This window comes from Lemur catta, chromosome 13 (assembly GCF_020740605.2).
Source record: "Lemur catta isolate mLemCat1 chromosome 13, mLemCat1.pri, whole genome shotgun sequence".
Classification (NCBI taxonomy): Eukaryota; Metazoa; Chordata; class Mammalia; order Primates; family Lemuridae; genus Lemur; species Lemur catta.
Window position 1 is genome coordinate 74974865 of NC_059140.1, and position 23571 is coordinate 74998435.

General features: G+C 42.4%; 1 long non-coding RNA gene across 2 annotated transcripts in view; it reads left to right on the forward strand.

Annotated features, from left to right (window-relative positions):
• The window catches only part of LOC123648917, a 69993-nt gene that overhangs the window by 40823 nt on the left and 5599 nt on the right, over positions 1-23571 (forward strand). The window contains exon 4 of one of the 2 annotated variants that reach the window (XR_006738821.1): positions 8180-8346. The exons of the other annotated variant lie outside the window; for it this stretch is intronic. This is a non-coding gene — a long non-coding RNA (uncharacterized LOC123648917). Of the gene's footprint in view, positions 1-8179; positions 8347-23571 lie in introns of those variants that run through there. 2 annotated transcript variants of the gene reach the window in all.

Consider the following 23571-nt stretch of genomic DNA (forward strand, 5'->3'; position numbering starts at 1 on the left):
TCATAGAGTTGCCAACTTTTTATTTTGCCAAACAGGGCTAGTAGACTTAAATTTATCCTTCTCTAACTAACTCTTCATTCATTCATTCATTTATTATAACAAGTATAGTAGATACTTTTCTGTAAGTCCACAGGTTACCAAGTAACCTTACCCAGTGACTGGAAGACTATAAAGTGTCACATGAATTCTTCCACTTCACTTGATACCCTTGGTTACCATCTTAGTCAATTTGCTTTGCTGTAGAGGAATGTAGGCAGTCCTCGGGTTACGGACGACCCTATTTATGGCGTTCGTACTTACAATAGGCTCCCAAGGCTCCCCATAAGGGTAATTTATAATTAAGCATTGAAATGAATAATTCTGGGACTAGTTTCTTCCATGCTTGTAAGCAAAGCCGCATGGTATAAGCGGTTCCTTGGCGCAGCACCTCTACCCCAGTGGCTAGTCTCATAGAGACGCAACTGGTAGAAACACAAGAACACGAAGAGTCAGAAGATCCAGAGCCAAGAAAGTTTACGGCGAAAGAATGAGCTGAAGGCTTTTGTCTCATTGAAGCAGGATTTGCTAAGCTTGAGGAGCAAGATCCTAACATTGAGTGGTTTACAAAGGTTTACTGTGCAGTTAGTGAGAACATCGGTTGCTACAAGGCCATTTATGATGAAAAGAAGGAAAAACTGTGCAAACGACCCTAGATACCTTTTCAAGAAACCAACTTCAGTGGTGAGCTCCCCTCCTCCAGCGACAGAATCAAACCCTGATTGTCCAGCTCCCACTCCATCCTCTCCGGCACCGTCTCCATCGTCACCTTCCGATCAATGTCAGCTGCCTTCTTGCCTCAAAAGTGCCCCTTCCAGTAAGCAAGACATTGACACAACATCAGGTGAGTGTTAACCTGTTGTATTCTTTTTGAAAGTTCTCCTATCTCCATCTAAACTTTTTGTATGAGTTTGTTTTTATGTTCTGTTTGAATGAAAAGAAAGAGCACAATAGTTTCTGTAATAGTTTCTGTATTATTAAAATATTGCACTATATTATTACTACAACATATGAGCCATTATAATATTGTTATTATTAATACTATCATCTATGTGCTGTTTGCCAGGGATTCAAGTTACATACAAATCCAACCTAAAGACGTTCTCAGGAATGTATTAATATTTAATATCTCATTTGTAACCCGGGAACCGCCTGCACGTAAGGCTGAGTAATTTATAAAGAAAGGCTCATTTGGCTCACGGTTCTGCAGGGTACACTAGAGGCATGGTGCCAGCATCTTTATCTGGTGAGGGGCTCAGGCTGCTTCCACTTAGGGCTGGAGGGAAGGGAGAGCTGGCGTGTGCAGAGATCACTGGAGAGAGAGGAGGCAGGAGAGAAATGTATTATGTCATCTACAATTATAATTTTAAATGGTTGCATAGTACTCTATTATACAGAGGTGTCATAATTTCTTAAGTCAGTTCCCTCATTTTGGACATAAATTTGTTTTCATTTTGCTATTATAAGGATTGCTAAAAAGAATATGCTTATAGCTAAATATCTGTACTTACTTTGACTTTCCCTCTTAGGATAAATTATTAAAATAGAATGGTTGGATTAAAGCAGATATACATTTTTAAAGCTTTTCCCACGTATTGCCAAATTGCCTTCCAAAGAGGTTGTACCAGTCTATACGCACTGAATTTTATTAGCTGCTCTATTTCCTTGTACCCTTGTCAGCACTGAGTAATTATTTTTTTATCTTTCTGTCCTTGCATTTATGTGGGAAACACAGGGTTTTTTGAGAAGTCTAGCTTACATTCAGAAATGGGCAGCAGCTTTGAGTGTGAGCAATTGGATTGTATAATCCAACACCCAGTCAAGTGTGAGGGAATGGAAGTGATGAATTGACTCTTTTTCTCCCAGATTATGCTTAGAAGATGAGAAGAAGAATGTTGAAAATTGTGTATGTTCAGTATGTAAGAAAGAAGGTCAAACATAAAATATTTAAACCCTTTGGTCCTATAATTTTACTTTTGGGAATTTAGCCTAAAGAAAAACTCCAGTGAAAGGAAAACGAGTATACACACAAAAGAAATTTATTAACATTATTTTATTAGGGAAACGTTATTAACAATTCAACAGAAGAGAAATAGTTTAAGAAATTGGGGTATATCAAGTTGATGGAATATTATACAGTTATTAGATTAATAACTCTAAAGGTTATGTAGAAACATAGGACTATGTTCATAATATAATGTGACGTGCAAAAAGAAGGATATACAATTTTTAGCATTTGACAATATGTACTAGTTAAATCCACGTCAGTGAAGACTAGAAGGAAATATAAAAACTGCTAACAGTCGTGAGAGAGAGTGACACCCCACGTTTGAAAATTTTCTTTAAGGTCATTGTTGTGCAATTACAATGAAAAGTAATAATTTGGAAAAAGGTGGGAAGAGTTTCACATAAGAGGCAAACGAACTTGCTACAGGGGCAGTCCTGGAAAACCCTGGGCACGTTCCCGCGAGGCGTTGCTGAACAGCGGAAAGAGCAAGGCACCGGAGGCAGACGGAGCTGGGCTGGGAGCCAGGCTCTGCTTCATCCCAGAAGTATGAGCCCAGACTCGCTGTTGAACTTCCTGCAGTTCAGTTTACTTAGCTGTGAAAATGGATGCACAATGCCTGCTTGTGCAGTCGCTGGGCAGGGGACCGTGCCTGCGTGGAGGCAGGTATGTAGTAGGTGCTCAGTGGGTGGTGATGATTATATAAGGCGATGCTGCTCTTTTTCTGTATTCATCTTTTCATAATTACTGATACTACCATGGAGAGAAGGGAATCCTGCTTATAAGAAAATACTTGCTAATCTGTTTCTGGGAAATGGAAATGAGAGCAGCTGTAAACCACACAGGCTGTCTGGACAGAAGAGACTGAGTGAACGAAGACGCTTTCCTTGGCTGGACGGTTCTGTGAGCAGCGTCTCTGCTGCCTCTCTGTTAAGTAATTTATCTGGGCATCTGGGTTGCTAATGACATAGCATTGAAAAGTATCACAAAACTGCAAACCTCCTGCTGTGTGTTGCAGGAATAAAATTGGCCATGAGAAGGTGATGGCCAGAAAAAAATTTGGGGGGGGGGAATAGAAAATTTTACATAATATCTATCCCTGTGTTATTTTAAAAAATCAGTTATCCAGTCTAATTTTGAAAACGAAAGGTAGATTTTAGCACTTGTCAATCTAGTGATTTGAAATCAACCCCAAGAGAGAGAGCTGCACTGAATTTTGCTCTCTACAACACGATCAAAATTTGCCAATCACATTTGGATTTCCAGCATCTCTAGCACTAGGGAAATTCATAAGGTGGAAAGAAAATGGCCTGAATTAGCAGATGCTGAGCTGAGACTCAGGAGCCACCTGATGCAGAGGAACCTGTGACCTGAAAAAGTCTATTTGTGTCTCCTCCAGGAATTGAGGCCAAGAAGACAGGGGCAATTCCCCAACTCTGTTCCACTGCTTTTATAGGGAGGAAAAAAAAAATTAGTGCCTTGTTTGTACCAAGTCCTGTCTGACAAATTCCTTGTTGTATTAAGATGCCTTTTTTTTTTCTTCTTTAAAAATCTTTTTAGCATTAACAGTGGCTCAAATAACTGGGGTTATTTCAGCACTGAAATGCAGGCTTTGTAGACCTCTTATGCAGACAGATGCAATTTAAAGGAAGCTGCTTTGGCTGGGTCTGCAGTGTTACACTGGATTTGGAAAGTTAATCTCCATTTCTGTGGTCAGAGAAAAGAAAAGCAGAGCTGCTCTTTCTAATTACTCCTCCCTATGCACGCATGTCTCCTTTCGTACCCTGCAATTACGAAGACAAGGAAACCGAGTGGTGATCCTCCTAGCCTCTTGAGGCAGGCTGGGCTCACCTTAAAAATCCCCAAACAGATGGCTGTTGATCATAGTTTTAAAGATCCCAGGATAGACTCTCTGCAGCTTCTCTTGTTAACTGGTATCAGTGTTCAACCTTCTGTCATCTGAATAACTTTTGTTTTTTTATTATACCAACAATCGTGGAAATTTAAATGAACCCCCCAAAAAAACATTGCAAAAGCTTACCACCCCAAAAAATCACTTGCAGCTATGTTGCTACAGTTTAAGTTTACTACAGAGAGAGCTGAAGTTTAGGAGATACAGCTTTATAAAAATACAGTATTTTTGAGAGAGAGAGTTATGAGTACAAATGAGCCCTGTTCCTTTTGCCTGCTTCACTAAGAGTCATCCTGTTTTCAGAAACCTCCAGCTAAGAAGCAGGATCTGGCCTCATGCTCACGTGTGTCCCCCGCCTCCAGGGGACAAGCACCTGCACTATGTTCTCATCACCCTTAGCTGCAGCCCAGGACGGGTCTGGAGTCCTGCGGCATATCAGATGTTTGCTGGGAAGTGAGGTGTCACTGTCCCTTCCTGGCAGGCTCCTGCAGTGTCTGCGAGGGTGACTCTCGGATTAAGAATTGGCAGGCTACAGCCAGGGGCCAAGTCTGGCCTGCTGCCTGTTTTTGTGTAGCCCATGAGCTATGAATAGTTTTTACCTTTTTTAAGTGGTTGAAAAAAAAATCAAGAGAATACTATTTCGTGATATGTGAAAATCATATGAAATTCAAATTTAAGTGTCCATAAATAAAGTCTTATTGGAAGACAGCCTTGCTCATTTATTTATGTCTCATTCGTTATTGTCTGTAGCTGCCTTCACGCTACAATGACAGTATTGAGTAGTTGTGACAGACACCGTGTGGCCAGCAAATCCTAAAATATTTGCCATCTCGCCCTTCACAGAGAAAGTTTGCTGACCCTGTTGTACAGCCGCCCGTCACAGCGAGGGAGGCGGGAGCCTCTCCCCGTGAGCACAGCTGTCCCCCCTCCGGAGGCAGTAAACCCCACAGACAGCCTCTCTGTCCCCAGTCTTCTTGTCGGGCTGATGGTGGTAGGGCTCAGGGAGCCAAGGTCTTGCTTGGCAGGTGGGAAACAGGTGCTCTGGTCCCAGTTGTTTGCAGCAGTCTGTAGAATGCAAATTGCTGTTTTTTGACTGTGGGGTGTAATTCCAATTCTGAAGGATTAAAACCAACAGGATGTAGGATATGGGCATCAAGGGCAACTCCTCTGTTTGGGCTGTGTTGAGAGCCATGTGTGGAGGGAGACAGACCAGGGCAGGAACGGGTTTGGCAGGGAGAAGGGAGAATCAAGATTCCACTTTGGCTGGACCAAGTCTGTGATTTGTTGAGAGGATTGGTAGACAACTGGCCACACGAGTCTGGGATGGAAGCCTGCATTTGCCAGGCAGCAGCGGAGGGATGGTGTGGAAAGCCTTGGTAGTGGATGAGATCGCAAAGGGGCAGGTACGGAGAGACATGAGGACTCGTAACAGGCCCTTCCACATTTAGAAGTTGGGAAGAGGAAGAAGAACCCATGAAGACAGGATCCTGCATGTCTCATTTGCTGCTATATCCCTAGCACTGGACACAGTGCCTCACACAGACTATGTTCTCTATAAATTCTTTGTTGACCATGTAAGTGAACTTGAATTCCAATGAACTAGCATCGTCCACCCCGAAGATATTCCACAGCAATAGCAACATCACACTTGCCTACCTTCTCTCCCTCCCTCTTCCTCTTCTTGCCTCTCTTTCCCTTTTCTTCTGCCTTCTTCTTCTTCTCTGATGTGCATTAAACTTCCACCCTGGCCCTGGTCATTCTGAGCATTGCTTGTCTGGCTCCAACTCTGGGGGACACCAGTTGCTGGGCAGTGAACAAGCCGATATATCTCCTTCTTCTTGTCTGTATAGATTTTTTTTTGTGTTACACTTGTTCCTATTGCACCTCGCTCTCTTTGTGAGCCATTTCTCTAGTCGGTTGGTGCTATTTTGACTTCTGTTCCTACTGTCTCAGACTAGTGCCTCACAACTTGGTGTCATCTGTGATTTAATTAGGAAGTTCTCAGTTGCGTCGTCGGGGTAAAGACAGATGTTCAGTGCTGGCTTCGCGCTGACATGAGCAAGGTCATGTGGGGTGCTTCCAGGTTGAGGCTGAGTCACCGATAAGCCACCTTTTGGGTGATATTGTTCAGCTCTTGGTGCCCGCACCTAGGAGAAAGGAGTGTCTCTTATTTCCTTCTATCTCGTTGATGAAAAGTCATTAGTGGAGGAATGTAAGGTCATACTCCAGCGCAGAGAGATAATATCTTTCGCTCGTTCCTTATCTACATGCCCTGTATATCATCGAAGAACGTTAAATTGGTCTGCCGAGATTTGATCTTCACATACCATTGAGATGAGCACACATCGATTGCTTGTTGCTGCTGGACCCCGTGGGCTCAGGAGAGGAGGGGACTGTATCTCGCCTGCTGGGGAGCGCCTGGGCGAGCGGGGCAGAAAGATCTGCAGGGTTCAAGGCCGTGCTCAGCACCAGGCATTCTGCCGGGCTCTTACCGAGGATTTTCTCACTTAATGTCCACAACTGCCCAGAGAGGTTGGTATGGCTATTTCTGTTTTCCAGTTAAGGAAACTGAGGCTTAGAAGGCACAGCGTCATGGGCCAGGCCACACAGCTGGAGAGAGGCAGGGGTAGAACACGAACTTACACCCTGCACACAGACTCCGCCAGTTATAAATGTGTGGTGTCCTGACTGATATCGCCTCGTGGGAAATACAGTCTTTGAACTCCTGAAGCTTCATATATTACGCGGATACAGATAACTTCAAAATGTATAACTCTGCCTCCACCATCCAGTCCCTGTCTCTGACGGCCTCCTGACGTTTCCACTTGGGACACCTTCCCAAAGCCAGAGCTCAATGAGAAACTCAAACGACCGTCTTCCCCCAGACCCCTGCCTCCTCCCCTCACTGTCCTGTGTTTTCAGTGGTACACTATTGTTGCAAACTCCTCAAAACCTGAGTTATTTTAAACCCCTCCCTGGAGATTCTGTGTCTGAAATACTTCCTGCCTCCATCTCCCATTTAACACTCCGCCATCACTACCGCTTTGGCCTTGATCACTGAGGGCGCGGGTGACTGCAACAGTGACATGAGTCTTTCACAGCTGCCACAGTTTCAACACTGCTTCATCAAGTCACAGCCTTAAAACTGTGGGCCTTAACTTTATCCGAATACTGGAATCCCCTGGGGAATTTAAAAAGCACTAAGAACTATCTCGCCTTTCTGCATTACAGGGGACACAGCAAGTGTATTTGTATCTCTGAGACCAATAATGTTGTCATGAGATTCTGGGGATCAGACGCAGACCGCAGGCATTAGTGAGGGGTGGTCATACTCTGGTCTCTTTGGGCTGGATGAAGCCAAGCGGTTGGTACTGCCAATAAAACGAGCTAAGTAGGTGAAATTTAGCATCGTTGCACATTCCACTTTCCGATATGCCCCGGAAGGTATCTGTTCTGATTTTCAGGGACTTCCTTGGGTGATGGCGCCTCTGTGAGGCCTGTGACCTGCCCACTAAAGGGTCATGCTTCAGACACGTCAGCCTCACAGTTTACGTGTTTTCTGACCAACTCTCTCAGAGCTCTTACAGAAGGTAGTCAGTTGGCAAGTCTGGTCAACTATCCTAGTATATAATGGTAGGGTTCTTAGTTTGTGTTCCCTTTAACACTAGTACGATAAGGCACTCTACAGAAAGGAAAGTTTCATGGCCAAATAATTTATGCAAATCTCTTGGAGATACACTTTGACATGCTAAAGGCTTTGAGAAGGTCTGCATTAAAAACGCGTTTATTTTAGTTTGTTTCATTATTTTCCAAACTTATTTGCCCATGGAACTCTTTTATTTTCAAGCACAACATTCCAGTAAAACTAAGATGTGAGTGCCTGTAAAATGCATTATGATTTCAGAGAGGTAAAATATAAAGCATGAGAAAAATGGCTGCTGCTGTAGCTGATAAGATACATCAATTGTAACAAACATCCTGATTTCAGGGACATTAAAATGTGAAAGATTGTGCATCTTGGTCTTAATTCAATCCAATGATACATAATAACTTCCCATCGGCCTGGGGTTTTGTGGGACACCTGGGGAACTGCTGGGCAAGACAGCTCTATTTTAACAGGATATTCTGGATATGCCTGAACACAGGCAAGGTGGTAGGAAGGGCAGGTAGAAGAAGCAGCTGAGGGGAGAAGGGATATCTATCAGCAGCCACTGCTCTCCTTTCAGGAGGATCATCCTGGAAAGGAAGGGACAATACCTTCCTTGCCAGCATCCTGGGCTCTGACTGGTAGAAGAACACAGTGACCCAGTCCCACCTTGCCTGGACTTCGAATACCAAGAGTCCTTGGACTTGCCCAGTGAGAGGTATCATGGGATAGAAAAAGGTTCATGTATTTTGCTCTCTGGTGGGGGGAGGGGTGGAGGAGAGGTAGCCAATGCAAAGCCAGTGTTCAAAACCAGCCGTGCCCTACTCTGGCCATGTAAATTTCAGTGAGTTTCTTAACCTACCTGAACACCAGTATCTTAATATACCAGTAAAATCACCGTGATAATAACTATCAGATAGATCATGTTTGGACTGTACATAACAGAAAGCTGACTGTGGTGTTTTAACCAATGAAGGCTTTTTCTCACACTTCTCAGGAAGTCCAGAGGTAGGCATTTTTAGGGAGGGCTGGTGACATCTGTATCCCAGGTGGTTTCTTTCTTCCTGGTGGGTGATCCTCAGTGTGAGGCTTTTGTTTTCACATTTGTCTCCTCTTGGCTACAAGATGGCTGCTCTGCCTCCCACCTAAGTCTGCATTCCAGGCAGGAAGACGAAGGAAGGGAGTGAAGAAAGGGAAGCCCCTATACTAGAAAAGCAACACCTTGTCCAGAAATCCCTAGCCAACTTCCAGCAAGAACCGTGGGTCAACATCATATCACATAGCAACCCTTAATTATAAGGGAAGAATCTGAGCAGGCACGCTTAGCGGGTACTTTGCCGCTGTGAACAAAATTAGGATTTGCTAGAAAGAAAGAAGGTGAGTGTGGATACTGGGTAGTACTGACCTCTCAGGGCTGTGGGAGGTGCGAATGAGGCAACACACGTGAATGTGCCCAGCTGTGTGCCTGACACAGAAAGGACATGCAACAAATATTCTTCATGCGTCTCCCACAGCCGGTAAAGCTTCACCCTCACACAGAAGCAGAGACATCGTATAATGAACCTGACGTGCCCTTCCCCCAATCAGTTATAAACATTTTGCTGTAGTTGTGTAATTTTCCCCTTTTCTTTCCTCTTCCTCCTTTCCCTCCTCTTCCTTTCTTCTTTTCTCCTAAATAGTTGTTTCTCCATTTTCTTTCATAACCACAATATCATTATCATACCTAACAAAATTAACAATAATTCTCTAAATTATTTAAGACCAAACCCGTGTTCACATTTCCCTCATCATCTCAAAATGGTTGGTTCTCTAGCAAAGATCTCCAATTAATGTCCAGAATATGAAATAAGAGCCAGTAATGAATCATCCCCCTTTTTGCATTAAGTGTTAGTTTAAATCACACGTTCCTCCTCCACTCCAGGTACTGTCTGAAAATACTAAGGCTGACCTTTTTGTGGAATGTAATTGTGCTTGTAAAGTTAAAAAGTTGTATTTATCAATGGCCACTAAAAGTGAGAAAACAAGATATGGGCATGTTAGTTGAAAAAAGAGCTTATTTGAAATATAAATAGGACAACCTATGCATTTGCTCGTTTTCCTTTTTTCTGCAGATAATAGCTAGCATTCTGCCTTTAGCTGTGACCTTTACTTGTAGCCCTGCCATTCTGTAATTACCTAATGTTTCATGAATGCTTTGCATGCTATGCAGACTATATTGTGTAGAATAGAATGCATATTCTATGCAGTGTGCTAAGGATACTACCTTTCATAGTTTGCTAGGCATAACAAGGTTAAAAACCAATAAGGGGCATGCATATTGCATTAGTCAGCTCGGGCTGCCATAACAAAATACCACCGACTAGGTGGCTTAAAACAACAGAAATTTATCTTCTCACAGTTCTGTAGGCTAGAACTCCAAGATCAAGGTGCCAGCAAATTTTGTTTCTGGTGAGGCCTCTCTTCCTGGCTTGCAGACAACGCCTTCTTGCCACGTCCTCACATGGCCTTTTCTCTGTGCCTGTGCACACATGTGCAGGGAAAGAAAGCTCTCTGGTATCTCTTTTTCTTCGTAGAAGGACACCAGTCCTATAGGATCAGGGCCCCACCGGTATGACCTCATTTAACCTTAGTTACCTTCTTAAAGGAACTATCTCCAAATACAGGAACATTGGGAGTTAGGGGTTCAAGATGTGAATTTTGTGGGACATAATTCAGTCTGTAATGTGTGTGCACATGCATGCACACACACACACACACCCTCAGGATAAAGGGCAATGAGGGGGGGAGCGACGAAATGGTCATCAGATTTGAAATGAGTAGATCTGTAGGGACCTTAGTGAGCACACTGCCTCTGTGCCATATAGAGAGTAAAGCATATATTGGAAATTGTCCAGAAGTGAATTGACTTGCAAAGTGGACACTTTAGGGACTTGTATTGGAAGAGGAGGAAAGTCATATGGGGTCAGCATCGGGTTTTGCTGGATATGTGGGTATTTTAAGGGAAGGGAATGGGTGAATGGGCAACATAGAATGACAGATATTAGATCTGGAAGGAATCTCAAGAAGTCATCTGGTCCGATGGTGGAAGGTGGGAGTCAGTGTGGATGAAGATGAGGATCACTGGTTTCAAAACAGCGAAGGGCATTGCTCCCGGGAGACGGGTTAGGTGCTGGTACTGCAGAGAGCAAGTGAGGGAAGGCCAGGATTTTAGAGGCAGATAAAACTCACATGATGTTGGTAGTGACTGGAGAGTCCCCGTATGACTTAGGCCATCTGCAAAGGATCATTTTCACGAAGTGACTGAAACGAAAGAAGGGGTGACATGTGGGCTGTAGGGGCTGGAATTAAAGTGAGGAGTATTCCTGCATCCTTTGACTTGAGTGACTGTCCAGTTTCCTTCCCAAATGGGGAACAAGAAGACCCTGGACTGTTCCTGGCAAGTTGTATGCATTCCCAGCTACTGACCCTCCTTTATGGCCGGAGATTTGTTTAAGGTTCTCCATCTGTTCGCAGCGTGGACAGACACTTGTCTTCTGCCTTTTGGAAACCGTGCAGGAGATATTCCCTGTTCGGGGTTTTGCTGTGGAGGTGGTCTGGGGCAGGGAGCAGCCAGCCTTTGAAACTGAAGGAGCTGAGGGGGCCTTTGCCCTTGGGCCATACCCCTCAGCAGCTGAGGATGAGTTGGATTCTCTTTTTTTGTGCTAGGAGATCTGACAGATAAGTTTTATTGTTTTAGATCCTGGAATGAAGGGAGTATCCCAACCGGTGCCAGGAAAATAACTTTCTAAAAACTGCAGGAAAATACTTGCTCTAGAGCCCCTAGGTTTAGAAATTAGCAATGTATTGAGGAATCCTTAATTTCGTGAACCCCTGTTTTAAAAAAAACTCCTGATTTTAGAATTAATTCCCTTTATTGATAAATTAGACTTTGGAAATGTATAGGGAAGAATTTTTGCTACTATTCAAAAAAGGTCACATGTAATTCCCAAGAATTTTGAAGAGACTGAGATTTTACCCCACTTGCAAGCTAACAAGTTAGCTTAGCCCAACTTAGTTTCATGGATACTGGGAAAAGACATGGCACTGCTGGGTCAGAGAAGGACAGTTTATTATTCACAGCTGTATCAGTAGATTGTTAGTTTCTAAAAGTTTATATTGGTTCCCCATGTCTCAAAACGGTGATTGAAGACGGCCAGGTTACACCTGCACGTGGAGTGGGTTGCATTTCAGGAGATGAAGTCTGAGCTTAGGGACCTGAATCTTTTATAAATGGCACCAAGTATGCATGCCCTTTACTTTAAGAGTAGATATTATCTCTATCCTCCAAGGACGTAGGCAAACCTGCCCTTTGCTCCAGAAGTAGACATTATCTCTATTTTCCTAGGTTGTTCACTATAGAAACATCCTTCAAAAGATAGTCCAGAACAAAGGGCAGCCAGTGTCTCTGCTCAAGATACACAGATGTGCAAGAAATCCAGAGAACTGTATCCCAGCAGTAATGTCATTAATACCTTACATTCTGTTTCTTTTAGATAGGGTCTTGCTCTGTTGCCCAGGATAGAGTGCAGAGGCATCATCATGGCTCACTGCAAATTCCACTCCCAGGATCAAGTGATCCTCCTGCCTCAGCCTCCCAAGTATCTGGGACTACAGGCAGGCACCACTGCACTGGCTAATTTTTGTTTGTTTGTTTTTGTGACAGAGTCTCTCTCTGTCACCTCGCTACAGTGCAGCGGTGTCATCATAGCTCACTGCAACCTCAAACTCCTGGGCTCAAGCGATCCTCCTGCCTCAGCCTCCTGGGTAGCTAGGTAATTTTTCTTTTTTTTTTTTTTTTTGTAGAGAACATATATACCCTATGTCCCTGCAATTTCACTCCTATGTATTTACCCAAGAAACAGGAAAACATTTTTCTATTTCTATTTTTCTGTTTTTTTGTAGAGATGGAGGCTCATTCTTGCTTAGACTGATCTTGAAATCCTGACCTCAAGTGATCCTCCTGCCTTGGCCTTCCAAAGTGCTAGGATTACAGCCATGAGCCACCATGCCTGGCCTAAAAGCTTACATTCTTAATAAATGGAATTAGAATGAATAAAATTTTACTGTATCTTATTTTCAATTTTATCCCAAATCCTCTATCCAGCTCCCTCTTAAAAAAGAAGTAATCTTGAAGAGTCTCCTGAATATCTTATTATCGATGCCCCTGAACCAGAGAAATTTCTTAAACACTGCTGGAGTCTTCTGTATGCAATTGTCTCTGCTTTAACTGTTTCTAACTTTGGTATCTCTGATTCCCTCTGGCTTAAATATCCCCTTTGTCATGTCTCTGTCCAAGTGACTGCTCACTAACCCCCCTTCCCCACTCAGTGGGCTCAGAGATGCCTTCTATCTTTGTACTCCCAACATTTTAAAGTTTTTCTAGTCATCTTGGGTTTCATATCATTTGCTTTTGCCTATCAGATTTATAAAAGAAGGCAAAACCCTGACCTTGAACAACAACGCTTGTGAATGCCTTGGCTTCTCTCATCAAATAGGGCTGGAAAGAATCTTAAAAGTTGTCTAGTCCAACCTGTTCATTTTACACATGTGTGGCTCTGTGGTCAGATGAATACAGGAAGTACTAAATTTAAAAAGTTAAACAGGTACAACCACTTTGGAGAGCTGTTTGGCAATTTTTATAAAGCTGAACATATATACCCTATGTCCCTACTATTTCACTCCTGTTTAACCCAAGAAGAATGAAAACATACGTCCACAAAAAGACTTATATAAGAATCTTCATACCAGCCTTATTCATAATTGTCAAAACTTGGAAATAACCCAAATTACTATCAACAGGAGAATGGATAAACAAATTGTGATATATATATACATACAAACATATAATCTCTATATATCACAATATAGATATATATAACATATATCACAGTTTATATATACACACAATGGAATATAGCTCAGCAGTGAAAAAAGATAATGAACTAATGATATATACAACAGCACTGATGAAACTCAAAAATCTCACACTGAACAAAAGAAGCCAGGCACGCAAAAATACATGCAGCATCGTCTAAGAACTAGCGAAACCAGACTATGGTGATGGTAAGTCAGTCAGTGGTTGTCTCTGAGTGGGGACAGGGGGTTCACTGGGGTGGAGCATGGGAGAACTTTCTGGGGTGATGGAAATGTTCTATGTCTTGTTTTGGTGGTGGTAAATTGAACATTCAACTCTCAAAACTCATTGAACTGAACACTTAAAAATAAGCGCATATACTAATTATACATCAACTTAAAAATTTAAATATAATTCTTTACCATGGGACTTTTCTGAGGATTTAATAAGCAAATATGTATTTTGCATCTTCAAGAGGGAGACACAGCATAGAGTATTTCTTAAACACATTTGAGAGGAGACACTATTTGAAGGCACATCTAATGGGACGGAAAACACTTTAGAGGAGTGATGTTTGGGTTCACATGTTGGCCTTGGAGCATTTCCCTGTGCATATTGTTTTCTGTTGCTGACCCCCTTCCTTCTGCTCACCTAGAGATGAAGGCTCAAGCCAATCCGTGGCACACTGATGAGTCACCTGCTGTGGCCCAATTCTCCCGCCTTCCTGTTACCAGACTGGACCCCTCTGTCAGCACCCTGCTTTCTCCTAGGCCTCTGGACCACCACCTTTGCCTCCCACCAGTGGCAGGAGACATACTTGGGTGAGGGGAGCACAGCCACCTGCCGTATTTGCAGAACTTTTCCTGAATCAGTCACACCATTCATTTATTCAGTCACGTGTGCATTCATTCACTCATTTACAACCTACATTTATGTGAGTGCCTCTATGTGTCACTGTGCCATCCTCTCGAGACAGAACTGGTTAAAGCACAGTTCCTGTCTTAAGGGGGAGAGAGTCACATAAACGTAACTTTTTTTTTTTTTGACAGGGTCTCACTCTGTCACCCAGGCTGGAGTGCAGTGTTGCGATCATGGTAGCTTCAAACTCCTGGACTCAAGCGATCCTCCCGGCTCAGGCTCTTGAGTAGCTGGGACTACAGGCACGTGTCATCACGCCCAGCTAATTTTTAAATGTTTTTGTAGAGATGGGGTCTTGCTATGTTGCCTAGGCTAATCTCAAACTCCTGGGCTCAAGTGATCCTCCTGCCTCGGCCTCCCAAAATGCTGGGATTACAGGCATGAGCCTCTGCACCCACCCTAAATACAACTTTTAAACAATGCAAAACTGAAGTATTAGAGTGGTGCCAAAGGTCTTGTTTTTATTTTATTTCTTCTGCTACAAATGTGTGATTCCTTCTTCCTCCTGTGGGTCTACCAAAGCAAAAATAATACCAATCCCCAGATATAGAGAGAGAATTATTACTTGGACCAAAAGGGTCTCTGTTGCCAGAGAAATTACTCTACATGTCAGCGGAGTGGCAGGTGGTACAGTAGGTAGAGGCTTCAGGACCTGCCCAGGCCTTATTGTACGTTTGAGGGTGCAGCAGCTAGAAGAGAAACACAGAAGCGGGTGCTTCAATGATGAGGTAACACATAGATCTGTAAGTCCTGATCCAGATGAGTTCAGTTTTTTTCTTACTGCAGACTAGGGGTGAGGGGAGATGAGTTTTACGTAATAGTTTTTGTAGGAGAGAGCTGTCCCACAAAATGCATTCTGACTTCTTATTCATTGTTCAGCTCAAATGTGCTATTTTCTTTGCTTGAACTGGCAGTGGGGCAGGTGGGGAGGATAAATTTGGCTATAAGCTACACTCAGGGGCAGCAGAAAGCTTGGCATTGGCCTCATCGATGATATTCACAAGCAGGTGTCCAAGAAAGGTGGTAAAGCTCCAAGTATTTTTCAAAGACTAGAAGGTTCTTAACGTGGCAAGATGGATTTTGTGTGTGTACGTTGAGTTCTATGCATTTTAATATGTATAGAGAATCCAGATGCAGAACAGCTTCATTGCTCCAAAATTCCTTCATGCTATCCCATTTTAATCACAACTTCATCCCACCCCTGACCCCTAGCAACCACTGATCTATTCTCCGTTGCCATAGTTTTATCTTTCTGAAAGTGCCATATAAATGAAATCATTACAGTACTTAACCTTTTGAGTCTAGCTTCTTTCACACGGAGTAATTCTGTCTGTAGATCTTTCTTTAGCGATTCTTCTAGAGCATATCTGCTGCCAACAAATTCTCTTATTTTTCATTCATCAGAGAATGTTCTTATTTCACTTTCACTCCTAAAGGATATTTTCTTAGAATATAGAATTCCAAAATGGCAATTTTTTTTCTTTCAGCACTCTAACAATGCTGTTCAACTGCCTTCTCACCGCCAGTTGTTTCAGGGGAGAATTCCACCATCATTTAATCATTCCCCTGCAAATAATGTGTTGCTTTTCCCTGGTTGTTTTAGTGATTTTCTAATTTGTTTTTGTTTTTTAGATTTGTTTCATAGATTTGTTTTTTGGATTTTTTCATAAGGATGTGTCTGGGCATGGATTTCTTTGCATTTGTCCTGTTTGGAATTCACTGAACTTCTTGAATAAGTTTGTGCCTTTTGCCAAATTTGAGGAATTTCTAGTCTTTTTTTTTTTCAAGTACTATTCTGTATTTTTTTCAAGTATTTTCAAGTACTTTTTCCTGTCCTCCTGGGACTCTGATAACACAAATATTAGGCTTTTGTTATTAAGCCCATTTGGTAAGTTTTAAATTTTTATTATTATATTTTTAGACCTAAAATATCTATTTGGTTTTTCTTTTATATCTCCTTTTCCCCCCCTGAAGCTTTCTAGAGTGTTTACTCTTACTTCTTGAAGCATTTTTATAATAGTTGCTTTAAAGTTCTTATCAGATAACTTTCACATCTGTGCTCTCTTCATATTGACATCCATTGACTGTCTTTTCCCTTGTTGAGCTGAGATTTTCGTGGTTCATAGGCTGAGTATTTTCAGATCATATCATTGATATTTCGAATATTATATTATGAAATACTGGGTCTTGTTTAAATCCTGTAGAGAATGTTTGTTTGTTCATTTGCTTATTTTTTTTTTTAGCAGGCAATTGACACAATTGGTTTAGGCTGCAGGTTCTGAGCGGCTTTCTGTGGGGTGCAGTTGCAATGTCGGATCTGTTCTCAAAGTCTTTGTGGTGCTGTTCAGATTTCTCCTGGATGCCTACTATTCATGGCCAGGCAAGGATCTAGATGGTGATGTAGCTGTAGACTCCACTCTCAAAGTCTTTGCTATGCTGTTTGTGATCAAATCCAAGCACGCATAGCTTGAGGGTGAGCCCAAAAGTTAGCAAATAACTTTACGGGTTTGTTCCCAAGGTCTTTCCTCTCCACGGTCTGCCTGGCACTCTCTAGTTTCCTAGGGTTCCCCGTTTTGGTTGTCCATGCAGAAAGCTGGAACTGCATTTACTCTGCTCTTCTGTACACTTCTTGTGACTTGGCTCCTGTCCAGAACCAAGTGGTGGGAGCACAAAGAGAGGAAAAAGCATGCTCTTGGGACCACAGCTCCTCTGATTGAAGAGGGAAGTTCCCCTTCCTCAGCATTTTCCATGTTACAGGCCTTCCATGCTGTGGCTGTTACTGCCAGGAGACTCTGTTCTCTCATTTTAAGCCCAAACTAGAAGGCTTATGCAGGAGCCCTCTCTGTCCACACGGACGCTCACTTCTGGCTCTCAGGCTTCCTTGGGTCCTGTCCAGGGAATACCAGAGGGAAAAAATGGCAAGTCCACAGTCAGTTTGGTGGCACTTTAAATTCTGGTTTTCTTTCCCAATCTGCCTGCTACTGTCGACTTTTTCAAGAATCCTCAAGAAGTTGCCCGTGCCTTCTCTCCAGCTGTCATAGCTGTATTCAGTGGGAGAAACAGAACTAGAACCTGTACTTTGACTTCTGCAGAGCTAATTATTCAATATCTCCTTGATCTGAGAACTGGGGACATTTTCCTGGCTACAAAGATAAAATGGACACTTCATTCTGGGAGTTTATAATGGCAATTGTCAAATATGTGAGTTTGTGTATTTGTGTGTATATGAGTGCTTCTTCAGTGCTGAAAACAGACATTGCGGGCTAATTCAGGCAACATGAAAGCAATAAGGAGGAACCAAATCCTTATCCTAGACTGCAGTGGTGGTCACCTCCTCTTATTCCTGGCCACTGCTAATGGGAAGAGAGCTTCCTCTGCCTGCTGAGTAATTACGGTACCGTGGGCAGCAGCCTGTCTGCAGATCTATTGTAAATGGTCTGTTGGGCACGTATGATATTTTAAATATGGACTTGTCGGCCTTGCATCTCTTCGTAGGTGCATCTAAAATTTTCTTTCCTTTTCCTTTTATCCATTTCTCCTGCCTGCCCTTTGTTCTGGAGTAATGTGACAGGAGGACAGATGATTAGATCCAAATAACAGAAAGGGAAGGGTGGAGTGTTCATGGGAAGGAACGAGGTTTTTACATGTTGTCAATGTTGTAATCTAGGCTGGGGCAATCTTTGTGGGGAAAAAAGCTGCAGTGCAGAAAACTCTTGATTGATAAAGATATAGCTGTGCTTGCCAATGTCACCCAAGGGATAAACAGCTTGGCCACCATAAAATCTCATTAGTCCTGCCAGGAGAATGAGGAAATGTAAAGATTTGTGGCCCCAGTCTAACTAAGGCCATTATCTCAAGAATTCTCAGCAATGTGTTATAGGCCTATTTGAAGATTTCAATTTACCTGTAGTAGGTTTGCTTTCTTTTCTTCCACTGGAGGAAAACATTCAGCCTGTTTTATGGTTTTGGATTCATTTTCAGAGCACGGAAAGCATCACAGCCTTTTCTCCAAAAAAAGTAAAAATACCAACCACTCCGGGTGTCACCCCCCAGCACACACTATTGGAAAGGAGATTTCGGTTTGTGCAGTGACGGGTCAGTTGGGTGGGTGTCCAAGTTGAATGATATAGTTGACACAGTCGTGAATCCATTTGCGGTTGGAAAACATGCTGAGAATCTTTAAACAGAGAGTCTCTGAAAAAGACACTGTAATTGTATTGTTATATTTTTCTTTTTTACATATTTGGTGAGTATAAGAAACATTAAGTCTTTCGACGAATGTTTATTAAGAACCTCTGAATGCACGGTCAGCGTTGGGAGCCTCAGGAGATACAAAGAGTACACTAAGAGCCAGGGTCTTGCTCTCTCAGAGCTTGCAATCAGCTTATGAAGACAAGAGAAACTCGTAGGTGGCGCTATCTGAGTGTTCACTCAGTTGCCAGGTCGGGAAGCTTGGCCCAGCGTCAACTTTGCTACTTCCTCACTTCCCACGTCCAGTTGGTTGCCAAGTCTTGATCCGATTTCCAAAATGCTTCTCAAATTTACTTTGTTTTCCTTGTCCCACTGCTGCTGTGCTCTGCCAGGCTCTTACTTACTGGAATTGCAATTTCCTCCCAACCAATCTCTAGTCAAGTGTCATATCTGATCACATTTCTTCCTGTTCAAAATTTTTTCATGGTTCTTCATTATGTCCAGAATGAGGCCCTAGCTCCCTAGACATCTCCTGGCCCTAGCGTCTGGCCTCAGCTTCCTCTTTCACATCTGTCTCCCACTGCACCTGTGATACTAGCTGCTGTCTGAGGAGGCCATATATTTGCCTACCCTCAGTCCCTTGTTCTTGCTATTCCTGTTTATAGTTCTCACCTTCTTTTTTTGTGCCAAGTAAAATCAAATTTCTCCTTCAATACCCAGGTCAATTGCTATCTTTTCAGTGTGGCCAGTCAGTGGCGATAGCTCCCATTTCTAGGCTCCTATAGAACTTTGTTTAGGGATAATTCATTCATTTATTCATTCATTTGATCTGTTCATTAAATAAATAATACTTCACTACTGGACAATAGACTAGGTGCAGAGAATGCAAAGGTATGACACTCCTGCCCTCAAGAGACTTAGTCCAGAGGACAGGTGAATATGAATATAAACATATGCAATGAGAGAAGATAGTGGCCATAAGGGATGTGTGTACAAAGGTGTGTGTGTCTATCTCTATGTCCGTGGGGGTGTCCAGGAGAAGAGCTCTTAAATCTACCTAGAGGAGCTTTCATAGGACAGAGCACTTGAGCTGAGAGGCGTAATATTTAGGTTATAAAGTATGAAATGTCCAATTTCCTTAAACACTAAGTTTGACAGTTGATATGTCTGACATTTCACTTTGACCCTTCTTGTTTTATTTTTACTGTGAAGGTATATCCTCATTCTTTCAAACACATGGTTTGGCTTGTGATTATCTTTCAAAATGTTTTTTAGGACACTTTTTGTGAAACCACGGATAAGTCAAAATTTGTGTTATTTTTGAATATGAGTTCCATTGTGGAACCAGTGTAGCGCAGACAGCTCAAAATATTAACCAAGTGTTTGGAAAGGGTGTGGCTAATGAACACACAGTACGTCGATAGTTTGAGAAGTTCGGTTCTGGTGATTTTAATCTTGAAAATGAGCCACATGAGTGACCAGAGACCAAGGTGGATAATGATAAGCTAAAACTTGTAGTGGAAGCGAATCCATCTCAACCTACGCCTGAATTAGCAGCAAGATTTGATGTTACTATTCCAACAACATTGGACCATTTGAAACAAATGGGCAAGGTAAGGAATCTGAATAGATGGGCACTGCATGAATTAAACTAGCATCAGAAGAGAAATCGTCTCAAAGCTTGCTGTCACAATATAAAGGCAAACCATTTCTACACCAATTGTTACGTGTGATGAAAAATGGATTCTTTTTGACAATGGCAAGCATTCGGCACAATGGTTGGAAAAAGACGAAGTGCTAGAACACAGTCCAAAACCGAATATCCATCATAAAAAGCTAATGGTATTTGGTGGGTCAGTGCTGGTATTATCCACTACAGCTTCATGAAACCTGGTCAACTGATTACAGCAGATGTCTGCTGCAACCAGTTGGATGAAATGACGAGGATGCTTGCATTTTAGCAGGTGAGATTGGTCAATAGAGACAGGCCAATCCTCTTGCAAGACAACACTCGACCACATGTCGCACAAACAATGCTGATCAAACTACAGATGCTGGACTGTCAGATGCTGACTCTGTCATCCACTGTATTCACCAGACGTTGCACCAACTGACTACCGCTTCTTCCAGGCTTTGGACCACTTCTTGCAAGGAAACATTCAGTTCTCAACAAGCTGTGGAAAATGCCTTTCGAGATTTCATCATCACCTGCAGTCTAGGCTTCTTGGCTGCTGGCACAAGAAAGCTACTGTTAAGATGGCAAAACTGTATCAATAGTTTAGGTGCATACTTTGATTAATTGTACTGCTTCTTGTTTGAGATATAATAAACTTTTGATTTGAAATTGGACATTTCATATTTAATGACCTAAATAGTTGGGCAGAGTTTTCCTGTTAGACAAGTGGAAGGAGGAGATTTCAGGTAGAAGGAAGGGCACATGCAAATGCACTGAACCGTGACAGAACAAGGCACGTTGGGGACAGGGTTCATATAGACAGAATGCAAAGTGTGAGGGGTGGCTGTAAAGTTCGTAAGGTAGAGTGCAGGACAGTCACAGCTACCAAAGCAGAGGCTGTGTGATTCCTTCTGGAGATAATGCCCAGGGCTCCTGTAATGGGTGGGAGGTTAGACTATGCTGTGATTAGATTCCAGGAGCAAAAACATTTCAGGAAGATGTATGCTTTTAAAAATGTAGATAAGTAAATCTGTTGGAACCATTTGTAAGGGTACTCTCACGCCCCCAAGTGATAGCAGTATTAGTAAAAGAGTAAGATTATTTGTTTCTGAGGGCTGACCAATATATAAATTAAGTCTTCCCATTCTTTTTCCCTCCTTTATCTTCTTTCTTCCCTTCTTGGGAATTACTGTAAGGTAGTACTTAAGAGATATATTTAAGTGTTGTTGAATTTTGACTGGAAATAGTAAGTCTAGAAGTTAAAAATAGAGGAATATTCCATATCTATTACTATAAAAACAACTAAATTGATCTTATTTTATTGACTTGTCATTATGTTTCTGCTTCCCACCTCCTGAGTGGGCCACAGCTCTCTCATACACACACGCGCGGACACACACACACACACACACACACGCACACACACACACACACGCACACTCACACGGCTTCCCCATTCCTGATGTAAAACACAGGCGCTGGATTCCTCGGCCCCATCCCCACTGATCCAGGGGGAGGTAGTGGGGCTTGAGAACTTCCAACACAAGCTCCCAGTGACCACTCTTTGTGTAGCATTTCTCTCCACGACACTATCTCTATTATTAAATTCAGCACAGAAAACACTAATCCATATATTACTTGCTGAGTTGAAAGGCATTTTAAGAGGTTATCTAGATTCATCTTCACTTTGAGCTACTATCCAATGAGGTGTCAAGTAAAGGCAGATAACTGTAGTTTCGTGTCCCACTGCTTGTAGAAATAGAACGCAGTTGTTCTGGTTATTACATTCTGTTAATCTTGCATAAGAAATGATCCCATGACGTAATATGGGCTATGTTATCATACACATAACAAACACCACATAAACTTCCAAACTACAACAGTTAATGCCTTGGGACTAAGGTAACTGGCTAATTAAGCTTTTTCACTTGACCTTAAAGCTATCTGAACCATCTCTCTGTATCTTCAACCATTAAATCTGTTTTCCTTCCTCATCACATCTATTGAGAAATAATTTAGGTACAATAAACTGCATCCATTTAAAGTGTATACTATTCTCACTTTTTAAACTACTAATGACTTATTAATTTAAAATCATTCACCAATACAAATAAAAATAATTTTTAAGAACCCTACACAAGTGGAAGTACTACATCCTTTAAAGGGGAAAGACGAGAGGGTGGTTTTATCTTTTGGATCTGTTGGGCACACACATGATAGAAAGGCAAGAGGGAGTAAGTGGGCGTCAGGATGAGTCAGGGACCTGGGAACAGTTTCCTGAGGCCTGTGGGGTCTCTGTCCTCTAATACCTGAAAATTAGGTGAGATCGGCAGGGGAGAGAAGTGCAGAGCCCAGGCACCCTGGGAAATGGAACTGGTGCTCCTGAACTTGGCCTGGTGTGCTCAGATGACAAAGGCTGGTCTGGGCGGCATTTGAGCTGTGAGAATGGAGTGAAGGGGACAAGGGCAAGTCTTATTCATGGTTTCATGACTGTCACTTCCTTTTTGTTCCCAATGTCCCCACTCTGGCAGGTCCTCATCAGGTTATACCTAGATTACTATTAAACACCATCCTGCTTTTCTCCTTGCTTCCTGTCTCCCCCCACACGAACCTCTCTTCCATATCTGTGTTTATGCTGCTTCCCAACCAACAAAACTTCAGGGACTCTCAGGGTAAAGGCAGACTCTTCAATGTGGCATTTGTAGCCTTTACCCATGTAACCTGTGCTTGGTCAACCGATCTCACCTAATTTCAGACACAGATCACCTGTTCCAGACGGACGGCTCTGTTTACTTGCCCTCACCTTCCTGTCTTCCTGCTGGGAGCCCCCTGCACTTTCCCTACCTGCATTTCACGGTCCAGATGTCACTTTCTATCAACTTCACGGACACAATGAAGACTTGTTTCGCTCAGAATTCCTTCCCTTCCACATTTTGTAGCTCTTGACATCTGAACTACTCGTTTTATACATAGCCATGAACTGCTTTGGATTTTTGTTTAATGTTTCATGGGCATATATATGTTCTGTCTTTCAAGTAGACTATAAACTGCTTGTGGTCAGGGGCCGTGTTATGGAATACTTTCTTGGATTTTATGTGATAAAAAAATGGTACCTTAATGTATTTCAGACTCTCTACATAAATACATTTATGACTCTGAAAACGTAATCCTTTATTAAAGCATGGGTCTTGTTTTTTACTTTAAAAATATGCTAACTATTTTTATAGGCACTATGGGAAATGCGAAGTGTGGTGATAAATAACAACAAACATTTATTGAGCTCTTACTGTGTGTT